This window comes from Schistocerca americana, chromosome 6 (genome assembly GCF_021461395.2).
Source record: "Schistocerca americana isolate TAMUIC-IGC-003095 chromosome 6, iqSchAmer2.1, whole genome shotgun sequence".
In the NCBI taxonomy this organism is placed as follows: Eukaryota; Metazoa; Arthropoda; class Insecta; order Orthoptera; family Acrididae; genus Schistocerca; species Schistocerca americana.
Genome location: NC_060124.1, coordinates 362115522 through 362130769, shown reverse-complemented (window position 1 = coordinate 362130769; position 15248 = coordinate 362115522). Strand labels below are relative to the sequence as shown.

The 15248-nt window shown below is 47.3% G+C and overlaps 1 long non-coding RNA gene across 1 annotated transcript in view; it reads right to left on the bottom strand.

Moving 5' to 3' along the window:
- The window catches only part of LOC124620379, a 68373-nt gene that overhangs the window by 16791 nt on the left and 36334 nt on the right, over window positions 1–15248 (bottom strand). The window contains exon 2 of the long non-coding RNA XR_006980175.1: window positions 1544–1623. This is a non-coding gene — a long non-coding RNA (uncharacterized LOC124620379). The remainder of the gene's footprint in view (window positions 1–1543; window positions 1624–15248) is intronic.

The window sequence follows — 15248 nt, the reverse complement described above, 5'->3', positions numbered from 1 at the left end:
CGATGACCGTCGCAGTCTGGTCCCTTTAATTCCCCAAACCAACCAACCAACTGGTTACCTTGGCCTGTAAGTTATTCCTTATAATCTATAATGTTTAGTGATCCAGAGTTTTATCCCATGTGTAAAATTGTAAAATCATCTTATAAATCCAGGACTGTAATGTTCCTGCAGTTTCACACATTGTTCTTAGTCACTACAGTCCCAAAAGAACCATCTTCACGGTTTTTCTTGAAATCAAGCAGAGAAATCATTCTGCATTTTCGGGATCAATAGTGGGCAAATACACCGAGTTGACAAAAGTCGTCATGGGATGCCTTCTAATTTGTGTCGGACCTCCATTTTCCCAGCATTGCGCAGCGGCTCAACATGGCATGCACTCAACAAGTCGGAAGTCCCCTGCAGAAATACTGAGCCATGCTGCCTCTACAGGCGTCCATAATTGCGAAACTATTACCGAAGCAGGATTTTCTGCACAAACTGACCTCTCGATTATGTCCCATAAATTCTCGATGGGATTCGTGTCAGGCAATGTGGGTGGTCAAATAATTCGCTTGAACTGTCCGAAATGTTCTTCAAACAAGTCCCGACAGGGAGTATTGAAATCCAAAAAAAATCCATCATTGTTTGGTAACATGAAATTCATGAATGGCTGCAAATGGTCTTCAAGTAGCGAAACATAAACATTTCCAGTCAATGATCGGTTCGGTTGGACCAGAAGACTCTGTTCCATGTAAACACAGCCCCACCACTATGGAGCCATCACCAGCTTGCACAGTCCTTGTTGACAACTTGGGTCCAAGGCTTCTTGGGGCTCTGCACCACACTCGAATCCCACCATCAGCTCTCACCAAGTGAAATTGGGACTCATCTGACCAGGCCACGGTTTTCAGTCATCTAAGGTCCAACCGATGTGATAACGATCCCAGGAGAGCCAACACAGGCGATGCCGTGCTGTTAGCGAAGGCTCGTGTGTCAGTCGTTTGGTCCCATAGCCCATTAACGCCAAATTTTGCCCCACTTTCCTGACAGATACGGTTCGGTGCACGTCCTACATCGATTTCTGTAGTTATCTCACACAGTACTATTTGTCTGTTAGCACTGGCAACTCTTTGAAAACGCCGCTGCTCTTGGGCGTTAAGAGTAGGCCGTTGGCTACTCCATTGGCAGTGTTGAGAGGTAATGCGTGAAATTTGGTATTCTCGGTAGACTCTTGACACTGTGTATCTCAGAATATTCAGTTCCCTAGCGACATCCATAATGGAATGTTCTATACATCTAGCTCCAACTGCCATTGTGTGTTTGGAGTCTGTTAATTCCCGTCATGCAGCAATAATAACGTCGGAAAACTTTCCACACGATTCACCTAAGTACAAATGACAGCCTCGCCGATGCACTGCCCTTTTAAACCTTGTGTACACGATACTACCGCCACATGTATATGTGCCTATCGCTATCCCATAATTCTTGTCACCTCAGTGTAATCAGTAAATTTAATTTGTCATGTAAGTAATGAAGTATTTTTTTAAAATTACAATTTACTTACTGTTTCGTGTAGTACATGTTCTGGAAGCACCTCATGAGTAGAGAGACATGGCAAATTTTAGCCCTTGCCTAGCGCCACTCCTGCAATCATAAAATGAGATTGGTTTATGTAGAAGACTGATTCCAAAGATCTTTCATATAGGTCATCAAGGAATAACCACTAATCTTAGACAGAAGTAATTGATTATCATTCTTTTCTTAGCCTTATTTTCGGTCTATTGTAAATATTAATATACACAAAAATATTGTTTATGGTAGGCATCATAACAACATGAGTGGAAAGCAAAAAATATCCATCAGCAGTGGCTAAAGTTATTGCTTGATGGAACAAAAGATGAGTTAGTGATATTTGTTTTTCATACACTTATGGAACTAAATGTCAGTTTCTTGAAACTGCAGGATATATCCTTGACATTCTACTGAATAATTAAACTTATCTGCATAATATGATTTCACAGATTTTCCTGGGGTGGTTTTTTGTGTATTTTGTGCTGACTAACTGCGTTGAAAATTTAATTTGGGTACACTATTTTTCTGAAACTGGTCTATTAGTCTTGTGTTGCTAGCATGGTTTTTGCTCATGGTCTTCACTCGCAACACTCTACAAAGACGTCTAGAATAGTCATCAAAACATTGGGTTTGTTCAGGCAGCGAATCTCTGACAGTTCCTGCCAGTTTGCAGATTAATTCTCCTATTTATGTGCAGCCCAAAACAGTTGTAACTGTTTCGGATGTTTGTGATGCCGGAACATTGTTACTGTCTCGTGCCATGTGGCACACTGTGAATCATTTTAACTCTTCTCTAGTGCCTCTTACATGGCAGTATTTAGCCCTTAGGGTGGACAGATATAATAAATGTATTTTTGTACCCAACTGGTCTGCCCCTTAGCTGGGTGGTCTGCACATCTAACTGCCATGTAGCTGGTTTGGGTTCAATCCCTGGCTGGGTTGGAGATATTCAACGACTCGAGGAATGGGTGTTGTGCTGTCCTCATTGTCATTTCATCATCATCGACACACAAGTCGCTCAATGTTGCGTCAACTGAAAACTCTGCGGCCAAAGTTCCCCATGTTCTTTTTTTCACCCAACATTCAGTGTTCCATGCAATAAGTCAACTGTATCCAGCCTTCAGCTTCTTTGTGTTCACAATATTGATGAGACAGTTGAAATGAGAATTGTCAAATTTTCAACTTTTTTGGCTGTGTCCATAGTAGTACATATTAACTATCAGTCTGATTATTCAGTACTTTAATCTTCATGAAACAGTATTTTGTACAGCTGTAGTTTGAAATTGCTTGACAGACTGAAGTAATATTGCTTTCCGACTTCGATCCTCGATTTTGATCTCCAACCCACTCAATATGCCTTCTGTGGAGATCACCCCCAAGTGTTTAGAATCTTTCAACTTTCCCACAATTTTTTATTAAACTTACTGAGTGACAATATGGGCTGTATGGGCCACCTACTTTTATAAGTTGTCCACAGATGACCACCCTGTTCAGGGGCTTAGCTCTAAAGGAGCATATTCTTGGTGTGATTACCAAAAAGGCAAAAGAAAGTGGTCAAATATACCATCATTAGCATTCTCTTCCTGAGCCTGTTATGAATGAAATAAAACCAAGTTTTAGAGACGTGAGTGACCCTGACTTGCTTAATAAATGTCTTCATGGGGACACACAGAATACAAATGAAAATTTCAACCATTGCATATGGCAAATATTATCCAAGAATGTTTTTGTGGGACTAAATACATTAAAAGTTGGTGTACTAGATGCAGTGATATGTTTCAATTATGGAGTGATAGGAAGGTTGGAAGTCCTGAGAAATTTAGGCATAAAATGTGGCTCTAATATGGAAGATCAATTGCTTGTGTATGACAGACAACTGATGCATTAAGCTGAAAGATTCGCTATTCAAGTTACCAAAGAAGCAAGAAGTGCTAAAAGGAATCCCAAGAGGAAGCTTGAAGATGAAGAAATGCTGCAGGATGAAGACTATGCTTCAAGACTGTTCTGAGCCACAGTTTAAGTGGACTCATATCTTCATTCACAACTTCCTGCAAGTTGTATTTTTTCAGAATTCAGGTACAAATATTTCCTACAGTTTATAAAGCATTGCTCTAATTTTTTTCTATATCTTGCAATAGTCCATACTTATAGTAGATCTAAGCTTTATTACAGAATCAACTAAATTATAGAAAAAGTAAAATTTTATTTGGAAAAACAAATTATAAAAATTAAAATGTAAGCTGGCCGTTGTGGCCGAGCGGTTCTAGCCGCTTCAGTCCGGAACCATTTGAGAAACGGCGTCACCAATTATATCTGATTACGCTCTGCATGCAGTGAATTAAACAACGCCTTCAGTCACAAATTTTCGTGTTTTCTTAAGTACACGATGCATTTCGGAATACAGTCACGTTTGAAGCTGCAAAATATGGATAAAATTAAATTAAAGCCTTAGCTGGTCTCTCACCGGCGTAACCTCCCTCTTGGCATATGCCAGTCGTTTTCTGTCTGTCCAACGACAAACGAGTATATCCGTCAAACTCTAAAGACTCCATGCTTTCTTCATCCCAATCCATTTTCGTTTTCTTTCCTCCATCCCATAAGCTAGCCTTACCCCGCTATGTCTCGGTGTTCTCACTGTCGGTCAGCTTCTTCTTCAGATTTTATTCCTTATGTTTCTGTTAGATGTCGTTTCTCAAATTCGACAAAAACATAATGAGGAAATTGTTAAAATAGTTTAATTAGACTGGCATTTCTGAAATACAATGTATTTATTACTATATCTAATATTATTATTACCAGATTATTATTATGAAATTGATTATTATTTACTGCTCATGTTATTATGCGTACTGTAATGATTGCTATACTATTTGTAAGCATTATACTTCTAGCTGCCAATATGGTACCATTATGTGAGACTATGTGAACTTTCGCTATACCGTATGGATTTCCAGTGCTTATAGTAGTGTGCTCTTTACGGAATCTCGGTGAAAGTTACCAATCTGACCTAGATGTGACTGCTGTGCGTATCAACTTTATGCCTAGGTTTTATATATGAATTTCTAATACAGAATATTTAAACAATCTCTTAACTGTACGACATCGGTATGTAGGTTAACCAGACCAACGTTTACATATGTACCTGTGTAGGATTCTTGCATCATGACTGGACTAATCACGGAATATGAAGTGTACCTATTTACTGCTACGAATACAGAAAAACACAAGGTTTCTTTAACACAGTACTCTGAATGCGATAGTATGTTTGGCCTAACAACTGCAACGCAGAGACATACAGGATAAACATAGGCTGTGGCTGAAGGCAGTCTGAATCTGTGTGTTGTGGACTGACAAGACAGCCAGTCCACAGTGACGGGTAACCGAAAGGCACGCGCTTAAACTCACGCAGGCTGGCGTGCGGTCTGAAACAGGATACGTAATGAATGCTATAAAGAAAAGTACGTAGCTGCTGGAATACTTAACTCTAAGCCGGCCGCGGTGGTCTAGCGGTTCTAGGCGCTCAGTCCGGAACCGCGCGACTGCTACGGTCGCAGGTTCGAATCCTGCCTCGGGCATGGATGTGTGTGATGTCCTTAGGTTAGTTAGGTTTAAGTAGTTCTAAGTCTAGGGGACTGATGACCACAGATGTTAAGTCCCATAGTGCTTAGAGCCATTTGAACCACTTTTTGAAAATGTAAGAGGTGATATTTTTTATCCTTGTAATATACATAACACGTGGAATTAAATAGGTCTAGCACCTCAGCCATTATATCATGCACATCTGGTAAAAATGTGGTCCCCTTCAAATATATAACATTGGATTAAATGGTACCTCAATTTGAGGAAGCATTTTGGAAACAAACAATTTCTTTGTAATTTTTAATAACCCTAAGCAGGTTCAAAAATATTCAAAATAGTTCTAATTTGTTTAGAAAGTGTGCTGCATTAGCCGATGTCAATAAAAACTCTGTAAAATATGTACTTTATAAACAATGCCTGAAAGAAATAGGTGTTGATTTTTATATAATATTGAGCCAGGAAAGTACCCTGGATCAAATGGTTCAAATGGCTCTGAGCGCTATGGGACTAAACTTCTAAGGTCATCAGTCCCCTAGAACTTAGAACTACTTAAACCTAACTAACCTAAGGACATCACACACATCCATGCCCCAGGCAGGATTCGAACCTGCGACCGTAGCGGCCGCGCGGTTCCAGACTGTAGCGCCTTTAACCGCTTGGCCACCACGGCCGGCTACCCTGTATCCTTGAGGGATTTGTTGCAAGAGCCTGCTACGGTGACCTAGAGGTGGGAGACAGTCCCATAACTACAGATGTTTTCCGTAATTTGTTGTGAATAAACTTGCAAGAAGTCCTAGCATGAGGTAACACTCTGCAACAGCGTGCCGTTTGTGGGAGCAGGATATGTCCTTTGGAAGCACCTACATTCTGTCTCTGAGGCTGACTGGCGAACGGCCTCAATGTTAAAAGTGTTTCGTATGACTGTTTATTGCTCGTGAAATGAAAAGTCAACTGGCATTGTTTGGCTTCATAGGGGTTGTGCTGTTTTAAAGTGTTCGGAAATTATTGCACTTTCTTGGCCAGCAAAATTTCTTTTCCAGTTCAGAAAGCCTAAACAAATTCGAAAGTGCTCTGTTGTGCACTGGCGTACCCTTCTGCTTTCCCGGTTTTCTAAAGCAGAGTCAGAGTTTACTGAGCTTGATCGTTCGGAAGAAAGAGGTTTCATAACATTTGGTGGAACCGTTTATTGGGCTAGAGTTGAAGCCAATGCCAATGAATTACATTTGTTTCTACGGAAAATTGAAGTATGGTGTTTTTGTGTTATTTTAAATTTATTGGCATATCCTGTTTTGTCTTATTTGGTATTATCGGCAGAACTGTCTAGGTACCAACAAAAGGTGGTGTATTGGCTGCTAGTAGCGTGCATTATCCAATCCAGTGGTCGAGTCTTGGAATTTTTATGGATGATGTTTTGCAGTTACAGGACATGAATTGTTCGTTTCGGGAACAGTGAAAAGTTTAAACGTATCTCACGGGTCAAAGTTGATCCCTCATAAGACAATTTCCTGAAGTAGAATAGTGCTGAAAATTAAAATGGATCTCCCAATAAAGTTTTCTGATTAATACTGAGAGCAGTACGAATCCAGCTGTGGCAAAATGTTCTATTAAGAACGTCTGCAATTATCTGTGCAGAGCGAACTGTAAATACTTGTGGCTGTTTCGAATGACGTCAATAAAATAGGGACGAATGATGCGATTCTCGAAATTCCAGCACCACATTCAGACAAACTAGAGTAGCAGGTTATCCACCTCTCTCAGACAGAGTGAGTTTTCATCTGACCAGTACTGCACATTGTGAAGATTGACTTGCACGTGGTTTGTGAACAATGAATTATTCGCGATGTCATACATAGAAACACCATGTCACTTTACAGTGTTCGTATATGTTATTTGGATAGCTGTAACCGATTTTGAAAGTCATTGTCATGAAGCTGTTAATGGATGAACACCTGAAAAGGATGGAATGCATATGTGAGAACAGGAAGCCACCTCCAAAATATTCGCGGTAGGAGACTCCCTCTGCCAACTCTCCTTGTATTTGTTTGAAAAGAGATTGACTGTACGGTGTGTCAGAACTCCAACAGCGCGCTCTCCCTGTAGTAGTAGAGAGTGAAAAGCGATAAGAGGTAACGTAAGCTTAGCTGTGAGCTAATATTCTGCAGTAAAAAATCTGTTAAATAAATTAATCAAATTTTGAGAAACAAATTAAATTCGTTCAGTGATATTTATCTGTTCAGGTGTATATACCTTGATAGCAAACTGCCTGAAGTTTTTACTAAAGATTTTACTAAATCCCTTTCGTTGGACGTTATGCTGAAAAACTACAATCGGTGAGATCTCTGAACTTCATGTACATTCTGTCTGAAATACAAAGTGATTAAGTTGCCCCTATCAATGTCGTTTTATGCAAACCGCCATTTTGTGTCTGGCCACCAAATCATGCGCTACATTTTCATATTCTCTCCCTCACTACGCGCCAAACATTAGAAAAAAACGAATAGACGCTTTTTGTAGGAATCGTAGTTTAATTTTGTACTGGGATAAATTTTCGATAGAGGCTGTAGTATTCGAGTTATTGAAGAAAAACTTATGAAAATGACCTTCACACGCAACCCCAATAGATTTGTCCCGACCGATCAGGATTTCTAGTATATTGTAAATGGCGCTCCCTCCTACTGCTATACAAAAATTTTTGATTGCGCAAATTATTTCACACCTTCAACCTCTTTTGGTCTTCGTTGACTGGCCTCATTACACCACCGGCTTAGTCGAGCATTTACAAATTGTAAAATTGTCGTCTGTGTAAATTCTACCTAATAGTTTTGTGAATTTTAACAGCATAAAATAAAACACATCGTTGTATTTGTCAGCCCTTCAGACTACGAAACTACTGTGCTTGTAAGGGTTAAGTTTGGACTGAATTACCAACGTAATTAGTTTCACCGTAAAGTTTACAAAAGCCGTTTTTCTTTCGTTATCCTCACGAACACGTTTAAATTAACATGTTAACGAAATAGCTGGCTATGCTGGTAGTGAAACGACCCAATCAATAGAGGCCAGAAAAGGTCGAATATCAGGAACAGTTCGTGTATTTGTAATTTTTTGTACAGTGGTAAGAGGGAATGGCACGAACAACGCACTAGGAATCCTGACTGGTGAGGGATACGTGAGGGGTGGAGGTGCGTTTGAAGGTGTCTTCTGTATATTTTTCTTGAATAGCTCGAAGACCGTGTCCGTCAGTGAAACCATATCCCACTACAATTTTTAAGTACTTTAAATATCCCACAAAAAGATCCTATTCATTTTTTTCTGTAGGAGTAATAGTTTACGTGTAGCGAGGGATAGCGTATGAAAATTTCGCGCGTGGTTTCTGAAGGCCAGATACAACACAATGGGTTGTATCAAACGATTGTATTCAACGACACCGGTAGGGACAGTTGACTCACCCTGTAATTTGTATTTCAGGTTCCCCCAGGGGCTCAGCATTCGTTTGCTGGGTACGGGCTTGGCGACCCCAGGATTCCTGAGCTGGGGACTGGTTAGCGCCACCTGTCCCCCGTCACCGTAAGCTCTGAGTACACTTCAGCGACCACCGTGCGGCGCAGCGGTGGAATGTTGTGTGTCTCAGGGAATGGGGATCTTGGCTTGGCCGCCCGGATCGCGAGGATGGAACAAACCTCTATAAAAAAACCCTCAATCTTCCAGTGTGCTCCGTGCCTATGAGATGCATGGCTGTTGAGGTGGAACAGTCGCAAGCGGGCAACCTCTGGGGCACCTGCCACACCCCAGTTGTATAGGGCTTACTCAGGCATGCGGGGCTCTGTCTGAGCGGACCTTTAGTTCCCTAGCTGCTCGTGGGATCGAGATGGAACCCTCGAACTTTTCTTTTCCTCCCAGCGGAAAGGGTGGGCCGCTGGTAGGTTCTCACACCCAATCTAACAAGAGGGCTCGTGTAGCCAGTCCTCCTGATTCAGGTACTAGTAACAGAACGCATTCTGCTTCTCAGAATGTGTTTCTTATAATTAAAAGAAAAGATGGGAGTTTTGAAAAAGTTTCGCCATTTTATATACAGAAGGGCTTAGAGGGTATTGCTGGCACGTTAAAGTCTGTAAAGCGCCTGTGCAATGGCACCTTGCTGGTTGAAACATCTAGCTTCCAGCAAGTTCAGAACCTTCAGAAGGCACACTTTCTTGGGGAGTTTGCGATAGAGACTGACTTTCACAACACCTTGAACTACAGCAAGGGTGTTGTGACTTGCAGAGATCTCGTCGACATTCCCCAAGACGAACTGAAGTCTGAATGGTCCCGGGAAGGCATTGTGGACGTGCAACACGTTATGAAATGGGTGGATGGTGCTCTCATAAAAACTGACTCATTTATTCTTACCCCCTGCGGGTTCGGGGGTAAGAATAGGCCCGCGGTATTCCTGCCTGTCGTAAGAGGTGACTAAAAGGAGTCTCAAACGTTTCGGCCTTATGTGATGGTCCCCTCTCGGGTTTGACCTCCATCTATCTAAATTATTCCGAAGAGCGAGCCAATTGGGGAAGGGCACCTTACATGGTGCACTGTATCCTTCGTGCAATTAGACCTATAGCCGTCTTTCTCGTCGTTGCAATGGTGTCCCGCTCGTTTTCGATCTCTTGGGCGATTACCACGCTGCACTCTGCAGTGTTTCTTTTAACTGTGACGACGACCTTGGCCATTTTTGCACCTAAGATCCAGCACGGTAGCCAGTCCGTTGTGGTGGGGTCGCCATGTACCCTCTTGGTTGTAGCCCCCTGACAACACAGGGATCGCTCTACTGATGCCTGCGCCGTTCACTCCCCACGTATGCCAAGGAGTAGATGCCCATCTCCCTGGGGCATCGGGACTCCCGGCAACGGCCATCCTGCCAGGTGGCCTTTGCTGTGGCTGGGTGGCGCCCGTGGGGAGGGCCCTTGGTCGGAGTAGGTGGCATCAGGGCGGATGACCCGCAATGAAGCGTGGTACATCATCTATCGCTGGTGGGCCTCCACCAGCAGTCTCTAAGCGATCGAGGTCTAACCTCAACGGGAAGAAATTGGATCAGAGATCGTTTCCCTCCCTAGCTACTCCATGGGAGGAACGTCTTGCTAAAGAAGGCAGTGGCGAATATTCACCCCGGTACCTTGTGTGTACGCGGGTTGATGGAGAATCGTTCATGTCAACCAAGCCCCAGTTTTTTGTGGAGCATTTAGAGGACAAGTTCGGGGAGGTGGAGGGCTTGTCCAAGATGCGCTCTGGCTCTGTGCTCATCAAAACGGCATCCTCTGCCCAGTCACGGAGGTTGCTCAATTGTGACAAGTTGGGGAATGTTTCAGTTACCATCACGCCGCATAAGAGTCTCAACATGGTCCAGGGTATTATATTCCATAGGGATCTTCTTCTGCAGTCCGACGATGAATTACGCGCCAACCTCGAACGACGAGGTGTTCACTTCGTCCGGCGCGTCCATCGGGGTCCGAGGGATAATCAGGTAGCCACCGGTGCCTTCATCTTGGCCTTTGAGGGTGATGTCTTACCCGAAAAGGTTAAGGTGATGGTTTACCGTTGTGATGTGAAACCATATATCCCTCCTCCGATGCGGTGTTTTAAATGCTGGAAGTTCGGGCACATGTCATCTCGCTGTACTTCCAGCATCACGTGTCGGGATTGCGGACGTCCTTCGCATCCTGATACTCCATGTGCTCCGCCTCCCGTCTGTGTTAACTGTGGAGAACACCATTCCCCCTGCTCACCGGACTGTCGGATCTTCCAGAAGGAAAGGAAGATAATGGAATATAAGACCCTGGACCGCCTGACCTACACAGAGGCACGGCGGAAATATGAGCGGCTACATCCTGTGCCCATGACATCCACCTATGCCGCTGCTGCAACAGCGGTCCGATCCTCTCCCGTGTCGTCACGTACTGTTGCCTCTCAGCTATGTCAAAATGACCCAGCCCCCTTGGTTGTGGGGAGCACTTCGCCCTCTGTTGCTCCATCTACTCCAGGAGCGACACCACCCCAACCATCGGGGACATTCGTCCCCCCTTCCCAGCCGGAGAAGCGTAGGGCTTCTTCGGCTACTCTAGCCAGGAAGGGGTCCCTTGGGGCCCTCCCTTCCCAGGCTTTGCCCAGTGTCAAAGCGGATACCCGCAAAGTTTTGAAGCAACAACCGGTCGCTGGTCATAGGGCTTCACGGTCGTCGTCCGTCCCTGAGACTGACCCAGTGGGGCCCTCCCAGCCAGACCCTCCCAAGGCACAGCGTGCGAAGCCGTTGAAGAAAAAGGCTCCCAAGCATCCTGACATTGCGGTGGCACCTGTCCCACCGCAACCTTCAACCTCTGCGTCTGAGGACGAGGTGGAGATCCTGGCGTCCGCTGAGGACCTCGATCTCGCCAGTCCCTCCGACGCCATGGGCAGCACTGGCACAGGTGCTCACTTGGAGGCAGCGGGTGACCCCGTGGCGTAATCTGCCTTCCCCGTCCCGTCACGCCTTTCCCAGCAATGGCCAGTACCATCCTCCAGTGGAACTGCAGCGGTTTCTTCCACCATTTAGCTGAGCTCCGCCAACTTATCAGCCGTCATCCTTTCCTTTGCATTGCTCTGCAGGAAACTTGGTTTCCAGTAATGCGAACCCCCGCCCTCCGTGGCTATCGGGGTTATTTTAAGAACCGGGCAACTTACGAAAGGGTGTCTGGTGGCGTCTGCATATATGTCCTGAACTCTCTTCACAGCGAGTTTGTACCTCTACAAACAGCTTTAGAGGCTGTCGCTGTTCGGGTGTGGACGCCACAGGCTATCACCGTCTGCAGTATTTACCTTCCACCTGATGGTACTGTCGCACAGCATGTCCTGGCTGCTCTGATAGCACAACTGCCGCCACCTTTTTTGCTGCTGGGCGATTTCAATGCCCACAACCCTCTATGGGGTGGGACTGTCTCCGATGATCGTGGTCGGGCCGTGGAGCATGTGTTGGCTCAGCTCGACCTTAGCCTCTTAAACACCGGTGCTCCCACGCATTTCAGTGTGGCCCATGGCTCGTTCTCGGCCATCGATCTCTCTATTTGCAGCCCTGGACTTGTCCCATCCCTCCACTGGAGGGTGCATCCTGACCTGTGTGGTAGTGACCATTTTCCCCTCTATTTGTCACTGCCACAGTGTCATTCTTCTGGGCGCTTGCCCCGCTGGGCTTTCCACAGGGCTGACTGGCCAGCTTTTACTTCCGCTGTCACCATTGCGTCTCCCCCACAGGGTGACATTGACGAGGTGGTCCGTGTTTTAACCACGTCCATCGTTTCAGCGGCCGAGGCTACCATCCCCCGTTCCTCTGGCCTCCCTCGGCGGAAGGCTGTCCCCTGGTGGTCGCCGGAGATTGCTGAGGCTATTCGCGACCGTAGGCGGGCTCTCCAGCGTCATAGGCGGCACCCGTCTCTGGAGACCCTCATCGCCTTTCAGAGGCTCCGTGCCTTCGCCCGTCGCCTTATTGCACGGCGTAAGCAGGAGTGCTGGGAGAGGTACGTCTCCTCCCTGGGCTCCCGTGTCTCGTCCTCGCACGTGTGGTCCCGTATCCGGCGGATTTATGGCTCCCCGACCCCTGTGGGTGTCCCTGGGCTCTCCTTGGACGGCGCTGTCTGCACGGACGCTGCCGCCATTGCTGAACGGCTAGCCGCGCACTTTGCTCAGAGCTCTGCGACTGCATCCTATCCCCCCGCCTTTCGCTCTCTAAAGGAGCGAGCCGAGCGGACGCCGTTCTCATTCCACACGCGTCATTATGAAACTTACAATGCTCCTTTCAGCGAGAGGGAACTCCTCGCTGCCCTCGCCGATTGCCCTGATACAGCACCACCACCGGACTGCATCCATGCGCAGATGCTGAAGCATCTCTCCAGGGACTGCCAGAGACACATCCTCGCCATCTTTAACCGCATTTGGAACGAGGGCGTGTTCCCGTCGCAATGGCGAGAGGGTCTTATTGTCCCCATCGTGAAGCCCGGTGCGGACCCACTGGCGGTGGACAGCTATCGTCCCATTACCCTCACCAACGTTTTGTGCAAATTGCTCGAACGTATGGTGGGGCGGCGTTTGTGTTGGGTCCTTGAGTCGCGCGGTCTCCTCGCTCCATCCCAGGGTGGCTTCCGTCGGGGCCGGTCTGCAGTGGACAATTTGGTGTGGCTGGAATCTGCTGTCCGTACGGCTTTTGCCCGACGTCAGCACCTTGTTGCTGTATTTTTCAATCTGCGGAAGGCGTATGACACCACATGGAGGCATCACATCCTCGCCACGTTGCATGGGTGGGGTCTTCGTGGTCGGCTCCCGGCTTTTCTTCAAAGCTTTTTATTGCGCCGCTCTTTCCGGGTGCAAGTCGGTGCCACCTCTAGTTCCTCTTATATACAGGAAAATGGGGTCCCGCAGGGCTCGGTGTTGAGCGTCTCGTTATTTCTAGTGGCCATTAATGGTCTGGCTGCAGCAGTGGGGTCGTCGGTGTCTCCTTCTTTGTATGCCGACGACTTCTGCATCTCATTTAGCTCCACGACTACGGGAGTCGCCGAACGCAGGTTGCAAGTCGCCGTTCGCAAGGCAGCATCATGGGCTCTGGCTCATGGTTTTCAGTTCTCTGCTGCCAAGACTCGGGTTATGCACTTCTGCAGGCGTCGGACGGTCCACCCTCATCCTGAACTTTACCTCGACGGCCACCTGCTTGACGTGGTGGACACTTGCCGCTTCTTGGGACTCGTCTTTGATGCCCGGCTCACATGGGTTCCTCATGTTACTCAGCTGAAGCAAAAATGCTGGCGGCACCTCAACGCCCTCCGCTGCCTTAGCCACACGTCTTGGGGTGCAGATCGCTGCACGCTACTGCAATTGTACAGAGCCCTTGTGCAGTCCCGGCTTGATTATGGGAGCCTGGCCTATGGGTCTGCGTCACCCTCAGTGTTGAAGTTGTTAGACCCCATACACCACTGTGGGGTCCGGCTTGCAACTGGCGCTTTTCGTACGAGCCCCGTGGATAGTTTACTGGTGGAGGCCGGGGTTCCCCCGCTGCGGATTCGCCGCCATCGACTGCTCGCCGACTATGCTGTCCACGTGCATTGCTCGCCAGGCCATCCCAATCGTCGCCTGCTTTTCCCTGCCATGGTCCTCCATCTGCCCGAACGGCGACCTAGGTCTGGGCTTTCCGTAGCTGTCCGTGTCCAGTCCCTGCTGTCAGAACTGGGGTCATTCCCTCTTCTGCCTCCCTTCCGGGTCCATACACCTACGCCTCCCTGGTGTTTGTCCCGGCCGTCTGTCCGTCTGGATTTGGCACAGGGCCCTAAGGACTCGGTTCCGCCTGTGGCCCTCCGTCGCCGTTTTCTTGCGCTCCTCGAATCATTTCCGGGCTGTGAGCCAGTCTACACTGATGGTTCCCTGGTTGATGGTCGCACTGCCTACGCCTTTGCTCACTCTGACCATATTGAGCAACGCTCCTTGCCGGCTGGCTGCAGTATTTTTACTGCAGAGCTGGTGGCCATCTTGCGCGCTCTTGAGCACATGCGTTTCTGCTCAGGTAGGTCCGTTGTCATCTGCAGTGACTCCCTGAGCAGCCTTCAGGCCATCGACCGCTGCTATCCCTCCTCTCCTCTGGTGTCCTCCATTCAGGAGGCTGTTTCCGCCATTGCCCGTTCTGGTGGTTCAGTGGTCCTGGTTTGGACGCCCGGTCATGTTGGCATCCCAGGGAACGAACGTGTAGACAGGCTGGCCAAAGGGGCGATAGCCGCCCCAGCTTTGGAGATCGGCCTTACGGCTCGCGACCAGCAGCTGGTGTTGCGCCGTAAGGTACTTGGGATGTGGGCTGCTGAGTGGCGTGGCATGACAGCCCCGAATAAACTACGGGCTGTCAAGGGGACGACCGATGTGTGGCGTTCCTCCCTGCGGGCTTCTCGCAGGGACTCGGTAGTCCTGTGTCGGCTGCGCATCGGCCATACCTACCTGACGCACGGCCATCTGTTGCGTCAGGAGGATCCCCCCTTGTGTCAGTGTGGGTCCCGGCTGACGGTCGGCCACATTTTGCTGGAGTGTCCTCGACTGCGCACACTCCGGCAATCTTTTAATCTCCCGGGCACTTTGGCTTTGGTTTT